At 42.9% G+C, this 24,672-nt stretch overlaps 1 protein-coding gene across 8 annotated transcripts in view; it reads right to left on the reverse strand.

Moving 5' to 3' along the window:
• The window catches only part of LOC137369239 (guanine nucleotide-binding protein G(I)/G(S)/G(O) subunit gamma-7-like), a 361,449-nt gene that overhangs the window by 68,569 nt on the left and 268,208 nt on the right, over nt 1-24,672 (reverse strand). For 2 of the 8 annotated variants that reach the window (XM_068030144.1, XM_068030136.1), the window contains one exon: nt 22,442-22,476. The exons of the other annotated variants lie outside the window; for them this stretch is intronic. The gene's annotated coding sequence lies outside the window, so the exon portion shown is untranslated. The remainder of the gene's footprint in view (nt 1-22,441; nt 22,477-24,672) is intronic. 8 annotated transcript variants of the gene reach the window in all.

Below are 24,672 nucleotides of genomic sequence, written 5' to 3' on the forward strand. Positions count from 1 at the left end.
GTAAGGTTGTACTGATTGACAGCACTTGTAACCCAATATCCAGTGAGGCTGAACAGCTGGCTTGCCAGCACAGCCTTGAGTATCCATATGGCTACATTATATTCAACATGGAACAAGAACAACCAACACATGAAACGATTTAATGTTACAGAGTCAGTCACCTTTGTCCTCAAACCATTACATTAGCAAGAACGCCATGAATGGCTATTTTTGTTTCTCTGTATATTGATACAGTACACTCCTACAATACCATTTTGGATATAATACAATTTTTGCTTAGTTGGCAAAGTTAACATGTATTTTTTATTGTTTTGAAGTGACTATGGTGCATCGTTTAAAGTTAGTATGATGTACAATTTTAAAATGAAAGCATTTGAGTTAAAAAGAACATTTTGTAAATAACAGAAAATATTAAAGTACAAAAAGGCATTTGGAAACAGAAAAGACAGATTAAGGATTTGGATGTAGACCCTTAAAGTTGGAATCCGGAACAGAAGAAAGCCCCATTACAACATTATTTTCCCCAATCTAAAGTTTTGTGGGGGGGACTCTTGAATTGATCACTGAATAGGCACAGTATTTACACTGATGCTGTTTTTCCAATGTGGCACTCAGAAGACCTGCATCACTTTCACCTTGGGGCTCAATTAACATTTTCTCAGTAAGCTACAGGCACCAATGGGCGCCTCGTTAAAGCTTGCAGGTTTGGTGAGGAGGACAATTGGCCAGCTACTCCTTGCACCTAGCTGCAGGCCAGTCTTGATGGAGAGGAGAGATGCGGGGTAGACTGGGAGCAGTATCAGGCACCAACAGATTGGTAGCTGACCAGAAATTTTTTGTGGAGACCGGATGAGCACTCATGCTCCTCCAGGCCCCAGAAAAATCTTACCTTTTGGGAGAGGCCACCAGCGGACTGGTTAAGGTTAGGCCTCTCAATACCTGGAGAAAGCAGTATTGGCATACAGCAGGCAGGTTATGGCCATTTTTCCTTGAAAGTTGCAATCGGGTCGTACAACAGATGCAGGCCCCAGATTTGTATGTTTAAAGAGCATCCTGCCTATTTTGGGAAGGAGTGCTGGACAGTCAATTAAAGGCCTGCTTGAAAGTTGATTCAGGCAGGCAAATGGGTGTAGAAGGTCCTTGCTAGATTCTCAACTGTCAGGGGAGGAGTGGGGTCAAACTCATCCGATTGGTGTAGGGCATGGTGGGAAGGGGTAAAGTTCAGTTTATGAATTGTCGGTGGGCGGTGGCGGGGGGAAGATCAGATGCACAAGGTAGGTATTTTGGGGGGGGAAAGGGCAAGGAATGAATTGTATGGTTATTGGCAGGGAGCGGGAATCAATTTCAAATCACTATCTCTTTAAGTAGTTAAATTAAATCGAAGGGCTCAAAGCCCTTTAAAAATGGTGTCGGCGCTTGCACAGTGGCGCCTGATGCCATTGCCAGGGACAGACAGCCCGCCCCTTCCATATCATCAGGGTGGGGTGGTCCGCCCCAGCCATTTAAAGAAGCCGCCGCGCAGAATAACACCGCCGTAAAGTGCAGCCCTGTATCTCTAGCACAGACAGGATGGGCCAAATGGCCTATTTCTGTGCCATAAACTTTCTATGATCTCCAGTATGAGGACAACCTAAGAGTGCTACAGCTAATACATATTTGTATCATGCTGGAGTTGATGTGAAGAACTTTATCCTGCACCATAGAACAAAGTTTGTCACAGCTGAATGAATAATCAAAAGGCAATTTAAATATTTTAATTTTGGTGTCCTTGGTGCTGCTGCATCAGTGAGGGGGAGGTACTGCAGCCAATTCCAGCTTTTGGTCTCCTGTAGTTTGCTAATTTGAGATTGGCAGTGCAGTGTCAAGATGTTATCATAAGCATTAGTTTGAACAGCAGATATATTTTACACACATACACACACACAGATATATACATATAAATTCACATTAAAATATTTTCTGTGGGCAGCATTTCCCATAATGCACTAATGTGCTGCCATAAGCATGTATCATATTTGCATGTCCTTAAATAACTGTGGCATTAAATTATGATACTAACACTATTCAGTGGTGTGCCACCAGCTATATAAAATCATCCTTAGAGCTAGTTCTTTTCCACAGAACAGTATTGAAGGAGTGATGTTATTAACATTTATATTGAAGTATTCATTATTGTGCTTTTACATTGTAGTTAGATATAAAGGCCTTGAAACTGACTGCTGAACCGGAATACCTCGAAGCTTCATGAGACCAGTGAGCTGCAGGCACCTGCTGGGTATCCCCTGGCAGTTCGCCGCTGAGGAGGATTTCAATTTTGGGCTGCTGTGTCACTGGCAGCAACCGTCAGGTAGGCCCTGGGAGAAGGGAGTGATTGGAAGAGGATGGGGCAATTGAGAGGGACGGGATGATCGGCAGAGGGTGGTGGAATAATCAGGAAGAAGCCAAACGGGGTCAGGCAATGTCGTTCAGCACAGCAGTAGACTTGGGATGAGCACTCCTGCACCTCCCGCTCCGCAATCAGTTAAATATTTTATAAAAAAGAAGGAAGCCCAATTTTGCAAAGGGAACCTCAAATTTGCATATGCAAAGAGTCCAGGGCCTTTTTCAGGCAGGGGCCCTGGATGTTTCTTTTTCTGCCTTTACCAATATGACAGGTGGCACATATCTGGGTGTAATGAGTGTGCTGGTGTTGTCAGCCAACCCACCCATTTTGTGTCTGAAAAAGGGACACGTATCATTGAATTTCTAGGCCAAGTTCTTGTCTCAGGAATGTGACCACTGCATGCAGCTTATTTGTTTTTGCGATCTGTGCTAGGAGCCATTCGGAGTAGGCACACTAGATAATTCTGTCATTACAGAGACCAAATGTGGCATCTTTCACATCCTCAGGATGTCACAAAGTGCATCAAAGCCAATGAAGTTTGTTTTGATCTTACTTAGTGCTACACATTTAATGCATTGATTAAAAAAGACTTGTATTGATATAGCGCTTTTCATAACCTTAGGACATCCCAAAGCACTTTACAGCCAAGGAAGTATTTTTGAGCTACAGTCAGTGTTGTAATGTTGGCAAGTGTGGCAGCCACTCTGTGCACAATAAGGTCCCACATACAACAATGAGATGAATAACCAGTTAACCTGTTTTGCTAGCATTAGTTGAGGAATAAATATTGGTCAGGATACTGGGAGAACTCCCTTTATCTTCTTTGAATAGTGCCATGGGATCTTTTATGTCCACTTGAAGAGTCAGGGTCTTGGTTTAACAACTCATTGAAAGACGGTACCTCTACAATGCAGCTGTCCCTCTGCACCGCATTGAAGTGCCAGCCTAGATTAATTGCTCAAATCCTGAACACATTACCTTCCGACTCAGAGTTGAAAGACTGCCTCCCTGTGTTTACATGAACAGAAGCTTTCTGTCAAAGGCAGAAATGTAGAAACACCTTTCTGTAGATCTGCAGTGCCTCTGTTTCCTGGAACCTGGGTTGTTTAAATCCATGTATCTGAAGTTGGCTCCACTCCTTTAGTATAAAAATTGATTTCAATAAAAAAATCTTTTCCCATTTTTCTTTTAAACAATGGCATCATTTAATTAAAAAAAACAGAAAAGGGAAATTATTCAGATTGTTAGCAGTTTTCTCCCACCACAAAGTCCTACCTGATATACTGCTCCTTTAATCATTAATTTTTCCACTGTATTTTTGGAAAGCTGAACTTCTTGACCTTGTTTTAGATAAGTGTTGCATGTGGGTTGCATTCTTAATAACTGCATAGATATCTTGAAGGTCTCCATTTGGAAAATCAGTCAGTGGGAAAATTCATGATATTGCACAATATACTTTATTTAAAGAAATCTTCCATAGTAGGTAGCCTTGACATTCAATGGTTTAACATTATTAAAACAACTGGAAAGTGCAGTCTAAATACAACTAAAGGACCTTGTTTTCTCTTGACAATAAGTGGCCCCCAGTCAAAAGTTAAAAAAAACTTGCCAATGAGCTATTCTTTCTGCTCAGAAGGTGATGAGGGTGTTGGTGCATGAGTATCGTGTAGAATAATAGGTGACATCTCAAAGACTTTTAATTTGCTTTGATGTCAAAAGATGAAATATGTTGCAAAGCAGTTATCCGATACATTGAGTGAAAAATTACAAAAGACACGGTAACTAGAAAGAATCTACTAATCCGTGAAAGATCAGTATACAGCAATGCTTGGATATCTACTTCACTTCAAGCTCACTCACTTTATTCTTTATATCATTTAGATTGACACAGCAATTTAAAAAGACAGGCAGTTCAATAATTCTAAATACCGCTGATGACACCAGTCAGCACAGATATGTTTTATAATGGAGGGTAATTAACCACAGTATTTGATCTCAAGTAGTGTAATTAAAGTTCACATTATTGTTCCTACATATACATCTTTACCTCATCCCCCACTCTTTTACTTCTTTGTCTCTCTGGGTCACACAGCAACTGTAGCCAAGTGGATTGATGGGGAACCTAGAAAAATGTTTCCTATTTTTTCTTTTTGCCTGGCCTTCACTTTAAGGGATTGTGTTTAGGATATTCTGATGGGTTCCTCTGATGCAAATCTATATCCAAACTCTTGATTATATTGATCAGGCTGCATGTCCTCGCTGTCCTATAAGTTTGAATTTTCTGCAGTTACCTATTGCACAAACAACATCAATAAATGAAGATCACAAGTTTGAGTGATACTTGAGCTGTCTCTCCCTTGAACTGCATTTCTCAGTTAACTAAAGTTTTTAAGATCAGTACGTTGCATGCCATGTAGTAACAAAGGTGAGGCGGGTAGGGGAATGTGAAGGAGATTTGAAAACGCCTGTTTTTCCTTTCATTTTATAAATCTATCAAAAGGTAGCGGAGTGTCAGTCACAGGAACAGAACCCAGATCATCCCACCTTTCTGTTGGAAGATTGATGCTTCTGGGCAGCTTCCATGAGATAAAAAAAACAATGTCAAACTATCAGCATAATATCAAAACATTGCACTCTTTCAAGTAAGCCTGCTTCATAAAAATCCAATGTAATATTTGTGGCAGCTACAACCAAAGGCAACCAACTCCACCTCATTTGTAACTTTTTGATGTGAATCGCTTCTGTTCTAAAGCCTAGAGATGTCAATCTACTTGCTATGAAAAGTTAATAGACACTTTTGAAGTGACAATTAATAAAAGAGCATTAAGTTATGGCCTGTAACCACATGTAAAGGACAAAGTTATAATAATTAAAGCCAAACACTTTTTTTTCCTGTGATAGACCTAATTTGTAATTCAATGCCCTTGTGATGATCAAAAAAAATGGTTGTGTGCACATATAAATGTTTTTTGCAGTTTGTTACAGTTGTGGTTACTGTACAAAGTTTAGTTTCCTTTGATGTATTTGAGGACAGACATAATTGCAGTGGCTGAGTATCTAAAGTTTAAAGAAAAACAGATTTTCTTCTTAGGGGCACTTGGTCTACAGGTATGATGACATGTGATTTATTACTAATCAAGTAACCACAACATGCAAATGTTGGGCTGCGACTGCACAACATGTCAGCACTTGCTCTGGTTTTGTTACTTTATTGAAGCTCCAACAAGGGCAGAAACAACCTGTTCCAAGTTACTGGCATTTAATTTTCGGCACGCTTCCGGCAAATTCTGGAATGTGGGCCAACTACTTTATTTCAAGCATTTAAACAAATGTTTACATATTCGCACTGATTACATCATGTCCTGTGCTTTTACAGAATAGAGTTAGACTTTGCATGTTCCCTGAGCAAGCCAAAGTCTCAGGGAACATTGACAACACAAACCTATAGCTGTTCAAGCATTTGCTTCTTATGTTAGTCAACTGTTCAGTGCTGTATATTAAACTTAACATTCCACATCATGGTTCAACATAACAAATGCTTTATGTCCACATTCCATACAAAGCAATTTGTGCATTAACAAATAGTCTGGAAAAATAGTGAGCTAAGGCCAACCTCTTTTTCCTTATCTGTTGCAAAAATAGAAAGTTGTAGCTCTCCTGATGGCTCAGTGGTCTGATACTGAAGCATTAAGTACCAGATTCAGTGAGTTAGCTGACCTTAGCTGGGTAACACTGCAATTAACCTCAATAGATGTGAAAGGCACTAAATAAATGTAGATTCTTCCTTCTTTTTAACATCCTATTCTAAGGAAGTAAAAACATCATCCAGCTTGAGCACTCTGTAATGACCCCTACTGGAAACTGTACATGTGCATCTTAGAGGAAGACTGGATCAAGTTCAATTATGATACCCCTATGGAGGTATAAACCTGTGACGTACTGCCTCGACTCAATCATGGAACCATACTCAAGCATGAGGAGATGAAGGAAGAAATGGAAAGAATATTCTTATTATCTATTTGTGACATGTAAGCAAACAGTAAATTTGGCAACTGTTAACTTGTTTTACACATGTTGGATTACAAATTACAAACTGCTGTCCTATGCCAACTCTCCTTTTAAAGGCACTATTCCAAATTCAAATTCATGTGGATTAGAAAGCAAGTAAAAACCACAATCACTTGTTTCACTCTGAAATCAACCAAATTAAGGTAGAAAACTGAGTGACACCTCTGAATGAGTTGGGGGGTTTTGTTTCTGGATGATATTCAGGAAACCATAACATACATTTGATAAAAATCAGTTAAACTTTGGAAGCCACCTCTATCCTGTCCAAATACCACTCTATCTCCAACTTCCCCTTTCTTTCTGAAGTCCTATCATGTGTTGTCGTCTTGCAATGACAATTTTACCTCTCCCTGTTCAAAGGCCTCCGATCAGGCTTCTGCCACATCCCTGCACTGAAATTGCACTGGTCAAAGTCACCGATGACATTCTGTCTGACGGTGGCTGTCTGTACTCTCTAATGCCTGCAACACTGCTAACCACTCCATCGTCCTCAAACTCCAGCTCTGCAGCACTGCTCTTCCTTGCTTCAATTTCTACTTTTCACTGCAGAGACACTGGGAGGAGAATCTTACCATCTTTGAAAATATTCTTCCATTAGGGACAAATGCGGGTTCTGTCCCCGATGGTCAGTGAATCCCGCCTGTTTGTGAGATCTTCCCAGAGGCAGCCTCCGGGAGCCTTGTCCAATTAAGGATGGTGGACAGATTCCTGAGGCTGCAGGCCCAATCAGAAGGTCCGCAGCTTTGGAAGCCACAGCCCCACTGGGAGAGATGCTCGCTGCTCAGGCAGCAAGGAAAGTGCGAGGGCGCCTCAACATGGAGACACCCTTGGAGGAGTACAACAAAATGAAACTGATGAGGACCAAAGCTGGTTGGCCCCTTGGAGTGGATTTGTTTGGGCTGCAGGTGTGGCCTTTCCTGCCTGGGGCCCCATCATTGGGGCATGGAGCCTTCGGCTCTGATGGCTAGCCAGCCTGCTGCCAGGAGGCCACCTCCACTGAGCTCCAGCCTCAGCACTCAGCGGGAGGCTGCTCCACCATTGGGCCCTGTGCCCCTAATTATCCTCCTAATTGCTCATTATTGGTTACCGCTCCCAAGTAGCCGCTCCATTGCTCACCTGCCTCTGGCAAAAGCGCCCAAAGAGAGGCAAAGTGTCAGCCCGCCGACCTGACGTCGACCTTTCCTATTTCTCTCCCGGTTCCTCTGCCATAGGTCTTATAAAATTCTCTCCATTATATTGTCTTGAATTGTTTCTCCTTCCAGTTCTGCACAGTCACCACTGAAGGGCTCCATTCTTTGGTCTCCTCCTTCATCATTTAGGTGATATTCTTTGGTGATGTTATCCAGAAGCACAGGTTTACATTCATATTTGTAATGATGCACCCAGGACTACTACAAACAACCCCAGGGCTAGCACATTGTTCCCAACTATCTATTTGGCCTGGATAAGCCAAACTTTCTCTACCTTAATGTCAGCAAAAACAAATATGTTCATGAACATCTATATGTCACTGGTCTTGACTCCATTCATCTACCTGGATGTCACCTCAGATTAAGCCCAGAGATTTAAAACCTTGAGCTCAGCTTCCTCTCCACATCTGATCCGTTATCAAAATGGTTTTCTTTCATGCCACAACACATGCCCATCTCAGCCCCAATCTTTCCCCCATCTTTGACATCAATAGCCTAATCCCGCTTTTAACATCTCACAAATGTTTTTCTCCAATGCCTTCCTTGCCGACCTCTCTCTTTCCATCTTCATAAGTGACAAACTATCTAGAGTGCTGCAGCATGTGACACCATCTACATTAAGGCCTACATCTGCATTATCTCTGTTATTGCATAACTCCAATGGCTTCCTGTGCTCCAGAGATCTTTAATATTCTCGCCATATTCCAAATCCCTCCATGATCTCACTCCTCCCTACTTCACAATCTCCCCCGGCCATATGTTAGGATGACTATACGCCTTGTTTTTCAGGGAAGTACTATGTCCCCAGGCAAACAATATCCCTGGAAGAGTCCCTGGTGTTAACTGTATATTAATTACGTTTAATTGTATGCAGGTGTTGGACATTAACTGGGGATTCACTTGAACCCCTATCAAAATAGATACAGACCAAAACTATGGTTGTTGGTTCTGAGGTTTATGCTTGTAATGTGTAACCCTGTAAATAAGTATCAAAGTGACTGAAGGTTGGCTCCAGTTCTTTCCTTCACAACTGGATTTCTAGAATAGAACACCTGGTTCACAAAACACATCCCTGTATACTCTAGCTGTCATTATATTTGAATTAGTTCCATTTATCCTAAGTGCAGCTCACGTAAATCTGTGCCCACACTCAGGGATACAGATGGACCAATCAACAGATTTTCTGCCCATTGGCAGCATCAGACCAATGAAAGGGCAGATCACTGTTTGTTTGGTGAATTGCTTTGGCTGGACTGGATTTGATTTGGATCAATGAAAGAACAGAGTGGGGCGGGCGGGTGGTGCAGCTGTCCCTGCGTGGGAGGCATGATGGAGCTGTTGCCTGTATGAGCCGCAGCCCGAGGACAGGTAACACTGAGGGTGTAATAATGAGCAGAGTGGAAGGGTTTTAATATTGGCTTCTGTAACTTGGCAGACAGGGTTCGATATCTCAGTCTCACCTATTCCTATGAGAACAATGCCATTTTGAGACTAAACATGGCCCTGTGTGTGTATAGATGTTGTGCTCCCACCCTATGTGTCACTGAATTCCGTTTAGAAAATATGATTACCCTACCCTATGTTCCTTTGTATACCTACTGTTCATCCAACGTCAGCAGCTGCTCCTTCAGCCACTCAGACTCCACTCTCTGGAATTCTCTCGATCTCCATGCTGGCACTTCCCATCTTTGTCCTGGATGGTGTTGAGCTATTTGAGTGTTGTTGGAGCTGCACTCATCCAGGCAAGTGGAGAGTATTCAATCACGCTCCTGACTTGTGCCTTGCAGATGGTGGACAGGCATTGGGGAATTCAACAATGGTAATGCCATTGAATGTCAAGGGGAGATAGTTATTGCCTGGCACTTGTGTGGCACAAATGTAACTTGCCACTTATCAGCCCAAGCTTGAATGTTGGATAGGTCTTGCTGCATATGGACATGGACTGCTTCAGTATCTGAGGAGTCATGAATGGTGAACATTGTACAATCATCAGCGAACACTTCTGACCTTATGATGCAGAAAAGGTCATTGATGAAACAGCTGAAGATGGTTGGGCCTAAGACACTACCATGAGAAACTCCTGCAGTGATGTCCTGGGACTGAGATGATTGACCTCCAACAACCACAACCATCTTCCTTTGTGCTAAGTATGACTCTAACCAGCACAGTGTTTTCCCCCTGATTCCCACTGACTCCAGTTTTGCTAGGGCTCCTTGATGCCATACTCGGTCAAATGCTTCCTTGATGTCAAACGCAGTCACTCTCATCTCACCTCCTGAGTTCAGCTCTTTTGCCCATGTTTGAACCAAGGCTGTAATGAGGTCAGGAGCTGAATGGCCCTGGCCGAACCCAAACTGAGCATCAGTGAGCAGGTTAGTGCTGAGTAAGTGCCACTTGATAGCACTGTTGACAACCCCTTCCATCACTTTACTGATGATCGAGAGTAGATTGATAGGGCAGGAATTGGCCAGGTTGGATTCGTCTTAATTTTCCAAATTGTTGAGTAGATGTCAATGTTATCGCTGTACTGGAACAGGGGTCAGCCAGTTGTGGAGCACAGGTCTTCAGTACTATTTCTGGAATATTGTCAGGGCCCATAGCCTTTGCAGCATCCAGTGCCTTCAGCTGTTTTTTGATATCACGTGGAGTGAATCAAATTGACTGAAGACTGGCATCTGTGATACTGGGGACCTCAGGAGGCGGCTGAGATGGATCATTCACTCGGCACTTCTGGCTGAAGATGGTTGCAAATGCTTCAGCCTTATCTTTTACATGGATGTGCATGGGATCATTGAGAATGGGGATATTTGTGGAACCTCCTCCTCCTGTTAGTTGTTTAATTGTCCACCACCATTCACGACTGGATGTGGCTGGATTGCAGAGCTTAGATCTGATCCATTGGTTGTGGGATCGCTTAGCCCTGTCTATCGCATGCTGCTTCTGCTGTTTGGCATGCAAGTAGTCCTGTGTTGTAGCTTCACCAGGTTGATACCTCATTTTGGCATGCCCTCCTGAACCCTTCATTGAACCAGGGTTGATCCCCTGGCTTGATGGTAATGATAGAGTTTGGGATATGCCAGGCTGTGATGTTAGATTGTGGTTGAATACAATTCTGCTGCTGCTGATGGCCCACGGTGTCTCATGGATGCCCATTTGTTAGATCTGTTCGAAATCTATCCCATTTAGCATGGTGGTTGTGCCACACAGGACGATGGTGCGTACCCTCAGTGTAAAGACGAACTTCATCTCCACAAGGACTGTGCGGTGGTCACTCCTACCATTTTTGTAGTTTGTACATTACAGGGATAACTTTAAGACTATCCGAACAGCAGGAAGCCTTCCACATCAGCTACACAACTTGGAACTTTGTGTGCACAACTTTTCAGCCAGAATGGATCTGCACTGCCAGTGGGTAGGGCTCCTTCCCAGCAACATAGACATAAAATTACTTCCTATTAATTTTATAGGATTGCAACTTTAAAGTTTAAAGTACGTTGCTTTAGATATTGTGTAACCTTCATCAATTTCAATTGCCAGTCTTCAATTTTTAAGAAAAGTAATATTACTGATAAGCTGTTGCCTGGACTTCAAAAGGTCTCAACATGTATCAGGTCGTAGAGAGATACAGCACCGAAACAGGCCCTTCAGCCCACCGAGTCTGTGCCAACCATCAACCACCCATTTATACTAATCCTACATTAATCCCATTTGCCTTCTCACATCCCCACCTTCCCTCAATTCTCCTACCACCTACCTACACTAGGGACAATTTTTTTTACAATGGTCAATTTACCTATCAACCCACAAGTCTTTGGCATGTGGGAGGAAACCAGAGCACCCAGAGGAAACCCACCCAGTCACAGGGAGAACTTGCAAACTCTACACTTGCAGTAACCAGAACTGAACCCGGGTCACTGGAGCTGTGAGGCTGCGGTGCTAACCACTGCACCGCCCTACAGAAACCTGTGGTCTGCAGAAACATGTGGTCTACAGAAACATGTGGTCTACAGAAACATTGTAGACTGGTTTGTCTTTGAATGGCCACAGCTTTCTATATACAAGCAGGCCAACACTGAAATATGGCCCAGTAGTAAAAACTCTAACAAAGTCTTCATGTACTCCTGTGATGTTTATGGTGCCTAAAGCCATACAGGGCAGGATTGGCCTTGGATCCTCCACAATACGTTGATTCTGGATTGGAGGCCACCTTACCTACAGAAGGATTGGATGATAGCCCAAGAAACACTTGTAGAAAGACATGCAGAGAACTCATGAAAGTAATGAATGGCAAAATCCCAAGGAAAGTGGAGGGTGGGTGTTTGGTTTGCAGCAGTGTGGTGAGCAGATTTATTTGCAAGCTAATTTGCTCCATCAATTGTGCTCAGCCTAGCTGCATAATATTATAAAAGGTGACCAATTCAGTGTGCAGCTAAGTATTCCCAAAAGGTGTATCAGATATAAAATGATTTCTCAGGCACATTACCCGCTTCCAGCAGGCACTGGCATAATGGTGGGTATGAAGGACCAGCTCTGTGTCTTCTGGCAGATTATATTATAAACCCATTGAATTGTAAACTGTACCCTAGAAAATGCCCTGTGAAGAATCCAGTAACAAGGTGGAAGCATTGCGTATACTTTGTTCTCACTCGCATTAACCTTTCAATCTGATCTTATCACTGTTTTTCTCGGAGGATCATAGCAGATCAGGTAGAAAAGTCAGGGCGGGGGGCTAAAACAAGGAGCACAATCTTATTTTATGCAGTCTGAAATCTTTGAGGCAGGAGGCTTCTGGTTACTGTATTTGGACAGCAGCTTGAAGGAACGAAGTTGACAGTCATTCCCACTGCTACAGGCCTCTCTGGTCAGGTGCATCCGGTATGACCAGAGCTATGTTGGAGGAAGAGGAATGTAAAATCAGTCTCAATGATCTATCTTGTTTCAGGTGGGAGCCTCATGAAGGTACATAGGTACCCAATGTAATTTTGAGGTACCAATAGGCTGAAAATGCACTGCTCATGCTCTCCCAGATGGTACCAGGCTTGGAGCCATTTAATCTGTGGTACTAAAGCAGGCACTCAGAAAACTAGTAAAGTTAAGTTTTCAAAGCTCTTCCTGGCCCCCCAAAAATTGTTTCACTCTGTTGACATTTCTGTGCCTCCCTCCCCATATGTTATTACTTCTGGCTCAGCTCTGCATAGCAGCCGCTGAATTTCCTACCCTCCAGAAAGGCTTGAGCATCTTGGCGAGGACATCGGATGGGTGGGGTAATTGGCCTGGTGTCTGTCCAAGGTTAAAATCACCCCCCAAAACATTACACAATGGTGCAGCAAGCTGATTCAAACGACCTGAATTGTATAGGAATTTCTTGTTAATGGTACTTCCGTTTACCAGACTGCTGACCCTCTGAAGATGTACTCTCTATTTTGTAGAGTATATGGAACTGTTTCCAAATTTTGTGGTCAAACCACAATTATTTTTTGTTGTTGTTTCAGTGTCCTGATGGTATGGTTGAGAATGTATTTTTCACTGTATTCAATTTTTCTCTTTGTCAGCCATCAAAATCATTAATTATAATCATGTGACATTCATGGTGCTTTAGGAATTTGCTCATTTTCTCTAACGTCACTGACCAGCACGTGCTCATCTTTCTGTGGTTAGCAGTGTTAGTTTCTGCCGAAACCACCCCTCCTCTTGTTTTTCAGGATCTAATCCCTAAACAGTTCTGCCTTGGTAAATAAATCATTTTATATAGCACGGTCACTTTTGAATTAAACTTCACTTTCATTTTGCGTCATTTACTGCTACCAGCATATGATATTAGATGAAGCACTGGTGCCAAATTGAATTTGTGCATTTCAAAATTTGCAGTGACAAATTAATATACTTCCTGGTAGAAAACTGCCCAAGGTGCCATAGTAGTCGCAAGGTGGGCGACTGCTCCCAAAATGCAAATTGCAGCTGTGAATCTCAGACCTGTGCGCATAGATATATGCACCTTTCTTAAGTATCATCTTTATTTTTAGGTATTCTATGGTGACAGCATGGAAGAAAGGGAAGGGAAGTTGCACTGACAGGTCTGTGAATTAGGTGAGTACCTGAAACCACAGGGTCCCAGCCAGTACTCCTAATATCTGCAGTGTTTCTTTGGGAAGGAACCTCCATCTGCCCCACATATGTCACCTCAATGAGAGGGGAAATGACCAGGGTTAAGGGGAACTCACAGGCTAGGAGTTTTCTCATCTCTAGCCTGAGAGCTCTGAGGCAGCTGATACAGCAGGTGGGAAGAGGTAGACCTGGCTGCCAATCGGCAGAAGTAAGGACCACCTGGAGTCCAGGCCTGGATCCTGAAGGTAAAATAAGGAGGAAGTGAAGATTGGATGATAAATCTTGAAAGTAAAACTTCTGGGCCTGGGGCTCCTGGGACACAGAAGAATGAAGAACCACTGTTAGAATTTGTATTCTTGTTGGTATGGTAGATGCCCTTGATACACTATTGTGGAAAAGGTAGCTGGTAGCAACATTTAAATTGTGGAACCTCCCCCTGATCCCACATACTTAAGGTTCCCAGAGGACGCATCCCTGTATTTACACCGGAATCGTGGACTATGCATGTTCAGCCACTGTTTGTCTGCTGACAAGAAGAAAATTCAGATATTATAATGAAGGCGAAAATATTCTGCCTCTTCCATGGGGGAAGCTATAGCTTGGGAAACACATAAGTAGAATTTAGCTTATCCGATACTCCACTTACATCCAAAGTATAGCGGTGTTATATTGCTGTGTCTGATACTGTTACCAGTTTGCAGAGTTATTGATTTAAAAAACAATTGCAGATTACTGGTTTTGGGATTGGCCAAACTGAGAGTATTTTGGTTTTTAGCTTGGAATCCCATTTACACAAAAGTTTAATTTAAACATTTTTTTCCTGTTTCTGGTAAACACTGATTACAACCCATGGCCTTTTCACGTTACATCACATTCCATTATTTGGGTAGTTAAGATCTGAGTAAAAGTGCATTGTTCGAAATTTTCTACTAGTGTTTTGTACTGAGTTTATCGGATTAATCTTTGACAATTCTTGAAATGACTTCAGCGGTCTTAACAAGAACACAACTTTTGGATCCTACAAAAATATTACTGCATGCAACCGCTGTAGTACCAAGAACATTTCATTTTTACTTATGTCAAGAAAACATACTATGCCAAATGAGGATTTTTAATTCATCGGTGAAAACTTAAATTAAACTTAAAAAAAGGAGGAAAGCTGGTGGAATATTACAGACAACTTTTACAAAGACTTTGCCACAGCCATCATTTGCATTTGAAAACCTTGCACATTCCAAGGCAGCAAAAGTAGAGATACGTGTCTGATTAGCTTGTACGCAAAACAATACTTTCCCTATTGATTGAGCAACCTGAGAGTGCTTTCATTAGCAAGACATTCAAAGCCATCCTGGGACATTAAAAATGAAAGGACGAGCCCCTCCAGGAGAAAACACTGGCACCATGAGGCTTGAGAGATGGAAATTCCTAAACTTGAATCTCATTAGAAGGTACCTGAGAATACACTGAGACAGTCATGTGACTGTCTGTCTGCCCAAATCTGTGAAAGTGGGGAGTTTCCCTTGGACAAGCAGGCAAGCCAGTGACTCATTCTGTGCAGAAGCCAGAAGAGCTGTCTCTCTCTCTCTCCCCAGAAGGCCTGGTAGGGCGTGAGAAGCCTAGCTGCCGGCTGCTAAATCTAAGAGAAAGACACCGAGAAAATAACATAAGAAATAGGAGCAAGAGTAGGCCATTCGGCCCCTCAAGCCTGTCCCGCCATTCAATAAGATCATGACTGATCTGCCCCAGACCTCAACTCTTCTTTCGTGCCAGCTCCTCATAGCCCTTAACTTCCCGATATTTCAAAAATCTATCTACCTCCTCTTTAAATACTTGCAGTGATCTAGCCTCCACAACTCTCTGGGGTAGAGAACTCCAGACATTCACTACCCTCTGAGAGAAAAAATTCCTTCGCACCTTCGAACCATAAGGTTCCCCATGGTAGGCTATTGCAGAAAATACGGAAGTATGGGGTTGAAGGTGAATTAGAGCTTTGGATCAGAAATTGGCTAGCTGAAAGAAGACAGAGGGTGGTGGTTGATGGCAAATGTTCATCCTGGAGTTTAGTTACTAGTGGTGTACCGCAAGGATCTGTTTTGGGGCCACTGCTGTTTGTCATTTTTATAAATGACCTGGATGAGGGTGTAGAAGGGTGGGTTAGTAAATTTGCGGATGACACTAAGGTCGGTGGAGTTGTGGATAGTGACGAAGGATGTTGTAGGGTACAGAGGGACATAGATAGGCTGCAGAGCTGGGCTGAGAGATGGTAAATGGAGTTTAATGTGGAAAAGTGCGAGGTGATTCACTTTGGAAGGAGTAACAGGAATGCAGAGTACTGGGCTAATGGGAAGATTCTTGGTAGTGTAGATGAACAGAGAGATCTTGGTGTCCAGGTGAATAAATCCCTGAAGGTTGCTACCCAGGTTAATAGGGCTGTTAAGAAGGCTTTTATTAGTAGGGGGATCGAGTTTCAGAGCCACGAGGTCATGCTGCAGCTGTACAAAACTCTGGTGAGACCGCACCTGGAGTATTGCGTGCAGTTCTGGTCACTGCATTATAGGAAGGATGTGGAAGCTATGGAAAGGGTGCAGAGGAGATTTACTAGGATGTTGCCTGGTATGGAGGGAAGGTCTTACGAGGAAAGGCTGAGGGACTTGAGGTTGTTTTCGTTGGAGAGAAGGAGGAGGAGAGGTGACTTAATAGAGACATATAAGATAATCAGAGGGTTGGATAGGGTGGATAGTGAGAGTCTTTTTCCTCGGATGGTGATGGCAAACACGAGGGGACATAGCTTTAAGTTGAGGGGTGATAGATATAGGACAGATGTCAGAGGTAGTTTCTTTACTCAGAGAGTGGTAGGGGCGTGGAACGCCCTGCCTGCAACAGTAGTAGACTCGCCAACTTTAAGGTCATTTAAGTGGTCATTGGATAGACATATGGATGAAAATGGAATAGTGTAGGTCAGATGGTTTCACAGGTCGGCGCAACATCGAGGGCCGAAGGGCCTGTACTGCGCTGTAATGTTCTAATTCTAATTCTACCTCAGTTTTAATTGAATGTCCCCTTATTCTGTAACTATGTCCCCTAGCTTGAGATTCCCCCACTAGTGGAAACATCTTCTCAACATCTATCCTGTCAAGCCCCCTCAGAATCTTCAATAAGATCACCCCTCATTCTTCTAAACTCTAATTAACAAAGGCCTAACCTGTTTACCCATTCTTGATAAGTCAACTAAAGGCCTGCTACCCGACCCGAACCCGATGGGACCCGAAGACATGTGTTGGGTTCAGGTTGGGTCGGGCCGCTCTTCCGGGTCCGGCCTTTGGGCTCGGGCCGGGTCCGGGTCAGACACACACAGCAAGAATTGCAGGTAAGTGTTAAAAGTTAAAAACTTACCTGAGCTGGGAGTCCGGGACATCAAAGAAGGAAACTCTGAGTCTGTGCAGTGAGCGTCTCTATGACGCCATCACATGCATGCTGCATCTTCCTGAAGATTGGGAGTTGGAAGGTAAGTAAAGGGAACATTCTGGTGGTCGGATCGGGCTTGGATCGGGTCAGGCGCGGGGGGAAAATGGAGGGACTCGGGCCGGGTGGTGCTCGGGTCCGATGTGGTTCCGTCGGGTTCAGGTCAGGTTTTTTTTTGTGACTTGAGCAGGCCTTTAAGTCAACCCCTTCATCCCAGGTAACAGCCTAGTGAATCTCTTTTGAACTGCCTCCAATGCCAGTATATCCTTTTTTAAATACGGGGACCAAAACTGTACACAGTACTCTAGGTGCGGCCTCGCCAACACCCTGTACAGTTGTAACAAGACTTCCCTATTTTTAAACTCCAAACCCCTAGCCATAAAGGCCAAAATTCCATTTGTCTTTCTTAATTACTTGCTGCACCCGCATGCTAATTTTTTGTGTTTCATGCACAAGAATACCCAGATGCACTTTTTTGAAGTCTCTGCCCATTTAAATAATAGTCTACCTTTTGATTCTTCCTACCAAAGTGCATGACCTCACACTTTCCTACATTAAACTCCATCTGCCAAGTTTTTTGCCCACTCACTCAACCAACTATATCCCCTTGCAGATTCCTTATGTCCTCATCACAACATGCCCTCCCACCTATTTTTGTATCATCAGCAAATTGGATATATTATACTCTGCCCCCTCCTTCAAGTCATTAATATAGATAGTAAATAATTGAGGCCCTAGGACTGTTCCTTGTGGCACTCCACTAGTTACGTCTTTTCAACCTGAAAAAGACCCATTAATCCTGACTCTCTGTCTTCTGTGAGTTAACCAATCCTCAATCCATGCTAATGCATTACCCCCAATACCGTGAGCTCCCATCTTGTGCAATAATCTTTTATGTGGCACCTTATCGAATGCCTTCTGGAAATCAAAATACACTGCATCTACCAGTTCCCCTTTATCAACATCTGCTTGTTATATCCTCAAAGAACTCTAGCAAATTTGTCAAACCTGATTTCCCTTTCACAAAACCATGCTGACTCTGTTGATTGCATTAAGCTTTTCTAAATGTCCTGCTATTTCTTCCTTAATAATGGACTCTAGCATTTTCCCAATGACTGATGTTAGGCTGACTGGTCTATAGTTTCCTGCTTTTTGTCTCCCTCCCTTCTTGAACAGGGGTGTCACATTAGCGGTTTTCCAATCTGCTGGAACCCTCCTGGAATCCAGTGAGTTCTGGAATATTTCGACCAATGCCTCAACTATCTCTGCAGCCACTTCCTTTAAAATCCTTGGATGCAGGCCATCAGGTCCTGGCGACTTGTCTGCCTTTCGTTCCATTAGTTTGTCAAATAGTTTGTCCCTCGTGATAGAGACTGTTACAAGATCTTTCCTCCCAATAGCTCCTTGCTTATCTGATATCTGTGGGATGTTTATAATGTCCTCCACCGTGAAGACAGATGCACAGTGGCGCAGCGGTTAGCACCGCAGCCTCACAGCTCCAGCGACCCGGGTTCAATTCTGGATACTGCCTGTGTGAAGTTTGCAAGTTCTCCCTGTGTCTGCGTGAGTTTCCTCCGGGTGCTCCGGTTTCCTCCCACATGCCAAAGACTTGCAGGCTGATAGGTAAATTGGCCATTATAAATTGCCCCTAGTATAGGTAGGTGGTAGGGAAATATAGGGACAGGTGGGGATGTGGTAGGAATATGGAATTAGTGTGGGATTAGTATAAATGGGTGGTTGATGGTTGGCACACACTCGGTGGGCCGAAGGGCCTGTTTCAGTGCTGTATCTCGAAACTAAAATATTGATTTAAATTATCTGCCATTTCCCTGTTCCCCGTTATCAATTCTCCAGTCGCATCCTCCAAGGGTCCCATGTTCACTTTAGCTACTCTCTTTTTATATACCTGTAGAAGCTCTTGCTGTTTCTTGCCAATTTACTTTCATAATCAATTTTCTCCCTCTTTATTAGATTTTCTAGTCATCCACTGCTGCTTCCTAGAACATTCCCAACCCTCTGGCCTACCACTAGTTTTCACTGCTTTGTATGCCTTAGTTTTTGATTGGATACTTTGATTGCCGTTCGCCTCTTCACTACCCTGCACCTCTGCTCTCTCGTTTCTTTTTGATTTTTTAAACTTCCATTCAATTGAACCCTCCCCCCACTAATTAGTTTAAAGTTCTATCTACAACCCTAGTTATACGATTCACCAGGACACTGGTCCCAACATGGTTCAAATGAAGCCCATCCCAACGGAACAGCTCTCTCCTTCCCCAGTACTGGTGCCAGTGCCCCATGAATCGGAACCCACTTCTCCCACACCAATCTTTGAGCCATGCATTTACCTCTCTAATCTTATTTATCCCACGCCAATTTACACGTAGCTCAGGTGGTAATCTGGAGATTATTACCTTTGTGGTTCTGTTTTTTTAATTTAGCCCCAAGCTGCTCATAGTCCCTCAGCAGAACCTCTTTCCTAGTCCTACCTATATCGTTGGTACCTACGTGGACCACGACAACTGGATCCTTCCCTTCCCACTCCAAGTTCCCCTCCAGCCCAGAAGCGATGTCCTTAACCTTGGCACCAGGTAGGCAACACAGCCTTCGGGACTCCCTGTCTTTGCTGCAGAGAACAGTATCTATTCCCCTAACTATGCTATCCCCTATTACTACTACATTTCTCTTTTCTCCCCCCATTTGAATGGCACTCTGAACTACGGTGTTGTGGTCAGTTCGCTCATCCTCCCTGCAGTCTGTGCCCTCATCCACACTGGGAGCAAGAACTTCGTACCTATTGGATAAGGGCACTGGCTGAGGCTCCTCAACGGTAAATTCTAGATCCCCATAGCTGCCTCACTCCCAGTCACACCCTCCTGTCCCTGACCACAGTCCAAGTTTGATGTAATTAGTTGAAGGGGTGTGACTGTCTCCTGAAACACAGTGTCCAGGTAACTCTCCCCCTCTCTGATGTGTCGCAGTGTCCGCAGCTCGGACTCCAGCTCATCAACTCTGAGCCGAAGGTCCTCGAGCAGCCAACACTTGCTGCAGATGTGGCCACCGTCGATCATACCGACATCCATCAGCTCCCACATACTACAGCTGCAACACATCGCCTGCCCAGCCATCTCAATCTATTTAATTAATTAATTTGAATGTTAAATATTTTAAAAGTGAATATACATGGAAACTACACTCTAGAAAACTAACAATAGCAACTCAAAAACTCATGATAAGCTTATTACTATGGCTGCTCTTTTATGGTGCTGAATAAATTATATTCTGCTTTCCAGTGCTTTGGGGATCATATTCTGCAATTTGGTCTACATTAACCGTGAAAACTTGTCAATAAGGTGTGAAAATAAGAAGTGTAGTGGGGCCTAAGCTTCTTGTAACTTAAGCTGTTGATATAACCAATATCCTCCCATTTGTACTGCAGGGAGAAACTGCGTAGACAAAATGCATTTTCACAGTGGCAGATTTAGACATTTTTGAAAGAGTATATGAGCAGCCAGCACTCCTGCCTTATTTCAACATCTAAATCACAGTCCTATGCCTGCAGTAGCTCCTTCTTGTGATTTTTGTGTACCAATGACAAGAGTGTGCTATTGATACTCGGATTTGACTAGCCTAATCAGCTGTCCTCAAAAGGACCCCATATCAAACAGGCCAACAGTAAGTATTTTTCTGAACATGATTTTTTTAGGGTAAGGAAGAGCATGACTGCTTCCACCCCTGTTGAATGGCAAGCTGCCTGTGAATTCTGCCTCAAAATTTGCAGCTTGCTGTTATAATGAAAACGAAGGTCGACCTTGAAAATCGATGGGGCCTTGAATCGATATCAGGCAGACAGCAGGGTCAAACCACCTGCCTCCTGCCCAGTGGAATCGGTGTTGTGAAAATTGGCCCAATACTTTCATCTGAAATATTAACAAAGTACTGAACATATTATATTTTAATGAGGTCTGTAAGACTGGTAGGTACTAAAGTGGAAGGCACACATCATTTAAAAGATGTTGTAAACTGATTAATGTTTGTGAAACTGTTTTTCTGTGACTGTCTAAGTAAGATCCACTCTGGAAGTGAAGGGTTTGGAACCAATTCCTTTGTTCCACATACCATTCCCTGACCAAAATAATTGGCTAGGAAGAAACTTGCTTTCAAGAGGCAGCCAATGTTACTCTTGAGCCAATCTATCGGAGATATGTTTTATTTTATATATATGTAATCCAGTGACACTCTGCTATTTTGCTTCCCTTCAGCAACGTGCGTCACCTCAGCTGAAACCAGGAACCTGCCACATGGAAATTTATTCTAACTTTCCAGTGACACAGCCTTTTGGAGCACCAGTACACTGCAATTCCCAGCTTAAGCTTAACTCTCTTTAAAAATGAATATTTGGGGTTTGTTCACTATTTTCACAGCAGGTTCTCTGAATTATACTGCCTAAACATGTTCAGCAAAGCTTAACATAGGTTTGATATAGAAAGGGTATATAGAAAAGATGCAGTAAAATCCAAATAGTTCCAGTGGTGGAAACAGTAGAAGATGTAAATGAGGGAACAAAAAGCAAGAGGATTGAAGAGAGGTTGAACTTCACTTCTGGTTTGAAAGCATTTCAAATAATAAGTGCAGAGCAAATGAATATCTAACATATCATTTTCTTGCTGTTTTGAAATATATGTCTGAGAAAGTAACTTGTACAATAAACTTGTATTTTCATGCAAAATATGTATCATTCAAAAAGCTGACACTTCAGTGTTTCAGCCTTTAGTCACATAGAGTTAGGAGTACAGACAATTAAGACATGACTGATTCTTTACAGAGATTGATTCACTATGTGGGTATTTCAAAAGGTTAACGTACAGATTTTCAGGACCTTGACGAATGCATTCCCTGTGAAAGAATCTGAGGAACTGTGGATTTCGCTATATATATCTTTTTAAACAGTGTTTCTTGTGGCCTATTCTGAGTCACACACATTGCATTACCCCCAATCTTCAATGACACCAGTAACAATCACCTGCTTCGTATAGTGCATGATTTAACCGTGGTAAAATATGTTTGGGGGGAGGGGGCAGAGGGGAAGACAAGCAGCACATATGCCAAATAATACAGCTTTCACAACCTACACAGATGATGCTGAATGATTGCGAGAGCTCTTAATTGAGTCAACTGTATTCATGCTGTGCCCATATTCTGCTTGGAAATCAGTATTATGTTAATAACAAAGTACCTCTCTCTTTTGTTTCCAGGAAAGTGCTCTGTAGTCTGCAGGAAAGGTTAGAGAAAGTAATATTAATGCTTTATCTATGTTTAAAAATATATACATGTGTATAATTCAAAAACTGCATTCATTCAATCTGGGTACAAAACAATCATCTTGGTGAATATTTTTTTCTCTTGTTTTTCTCCCAAACTGGAACAATCCCAGGACATTCTAACATATCTCTTAGTGATCACTAAATAACAGCATTTGAAAAGGCCTAGGAGCACTTAACTCGCTGCTCTATTTGAGTAGTGGATTCTACTGCTAAATCACTCGTCGATTTTTCTCATTGCTTATTATTGCAGAAATAAATTAAAATAACTGGTTGACAACATATTTATATTATCATATTATGACCATATTATGGGCCTTATACCAGTATTACAGGTATATAGATCTGGCTATTCCCAATGGCTATGTTTCACTAACTGTTGTCCAAGTCACACATGGCAACTGTAGCCACTGAAATGGACCCCTCCACATAGAACAGGGGAAGAAAACTGGTAGGACAACCATGTTATTTCTCAAAGCACACCTCTTATTGGCTGGTATAGAATTGTATTGTTTCTAATTGCAGAGAAAGCTAGCAAGATTGATCGTCCCTTATGGCTGAAGGAGGCCAGCACAGAAGCCGGAAGATTAAGGTAATTAACCACAATAAAAATTGAAAAATAAAATAATAAAAATTTTCAGCAGACTGTGTAATAACAAGTCTTCAGTGCTAGAGCACATTTATTTCCAGAAGTACTAGGTCGCCGAATGGAAATAAGTATACTATAGTGGAGTGTAAATGTACTGTATTGTAAAACACAGCATTTTCAATATCACATAAATTGAAAAATGTGCACAGATTGTCAAGGAAAGACTAGAGCACCAAATGGGTGCAATCCTCAATGCCACATTAGGTAGGGATGTGAAATTCTAGTTCATTGGGAGTTTAAAAGCATTTGGATAGAAATTGCTACTTTAATTTATTTCTGTAATTGTTCAAAATTTTAGGAGCTGAATTTTTGTTAATCAGAGTGCAAAATATAATGTGGCAGGCATAGCATACAAAAGCAGAGTTAATGCTATACCTGGACAAACCCATAGCTGGACTACAGTTAGCATACTGGGTGAGAAATTTGTGATGCTATGAGATATGGACTTCCATTTTCTGGGGGCAGGATGTGCCACTGTCCACTTCCTGCATGGCCCACAGGGATTGCTGCTCACAGCCGAATCGGTTGATGCAACACCAGGATCCCAAATTTGGCAGCCTCTGCATTATTTACTCATGAAAAAAGTGGGACGCTCCATGATGGGCCCTGCAGTAGTGTTATTTAAAGAACCAGACATTCTGGGTGCAGGTAAGATAATGTTTTGGAACATTTTCTAATGCAAGGTGAGGTGGAGTATCTTGAGGTTAGGTGTGAGTACTGAGTGACAGGAACTGGTGCTGGGTGAGTGACGGGGTGTGGTACATTGAGCAGCGTGAGAGGCTGGTGTTATGGTGAGTAGGAGATGTCATGTGAAAATGCATTCACTAACGTTGACCACCTGCATGAGGTCGTTAGTCCTCTCGTGGCACTGCTGCGAGATCCTCAGGCCCTAACTCCAGGCGTTGTCCTTCCTGGCTACCTGCTGCTTCCACTCCCTTTTGAGTATGATCCTTGAGGGTCTCCTGTGGGACCATGGCATCTCTCCTAATGCCCACCTGCACTACTAATACTTCTAACATCACAGCCATCAATATGAATCCCTCTGTCTGCCCTGGTGTTCACTTTGCAAGAGTTTATACTGCACAAATCCTTTTTTTTGTGCAGTTTCCCTTTCAGATACAGCAAGCCTTCAGGAAGAGCAGGTTGGTTGTACTACATGTTCTGCAAACAACGCTGCTGGGACCTCCTGCTTTGTGCAGAGCTCACTGGCAATTTTCCGGAGCAGGCAGCAGAGCTGGATGTGCACCAGCTAGTACCACAATCAGTCAGATAAAGTGGGTGCATGAATTTTACGTTTTGCCCACTTCAATCTGAACAGGTGCAGACAGGTCACGAATCACAAACCCCACACCTAAAAAATGGGGTTAGAACCATAGAAAGATTACAGCACAGAAGGAGGCCATTCAGCCCGTCGTGTTCGTGCCGGCTGAAAAAACTAGCCGCCCCATTTAATCCCACCTTCCAGCACCTGGTCCATAGCCTTGCCGGTTACAGCAC

The sequence above is a fragment of the Heterodontus francisci genome, chromosome 4 (assembly GCF_036365525.1).
Source record: "Heterodontus francisci isolate sHetFra1 chromosome 4, sHetFra1.hap1, whole genome shotgun sequence".
In the NCBI taxonomy this organism is placed as follows: Eukaryota; Metazoa; Chordata; class Chondrichthyes; order Heterodontiformes; family Heterodontidae; genus Heterodontus; species Heterodontus francisci.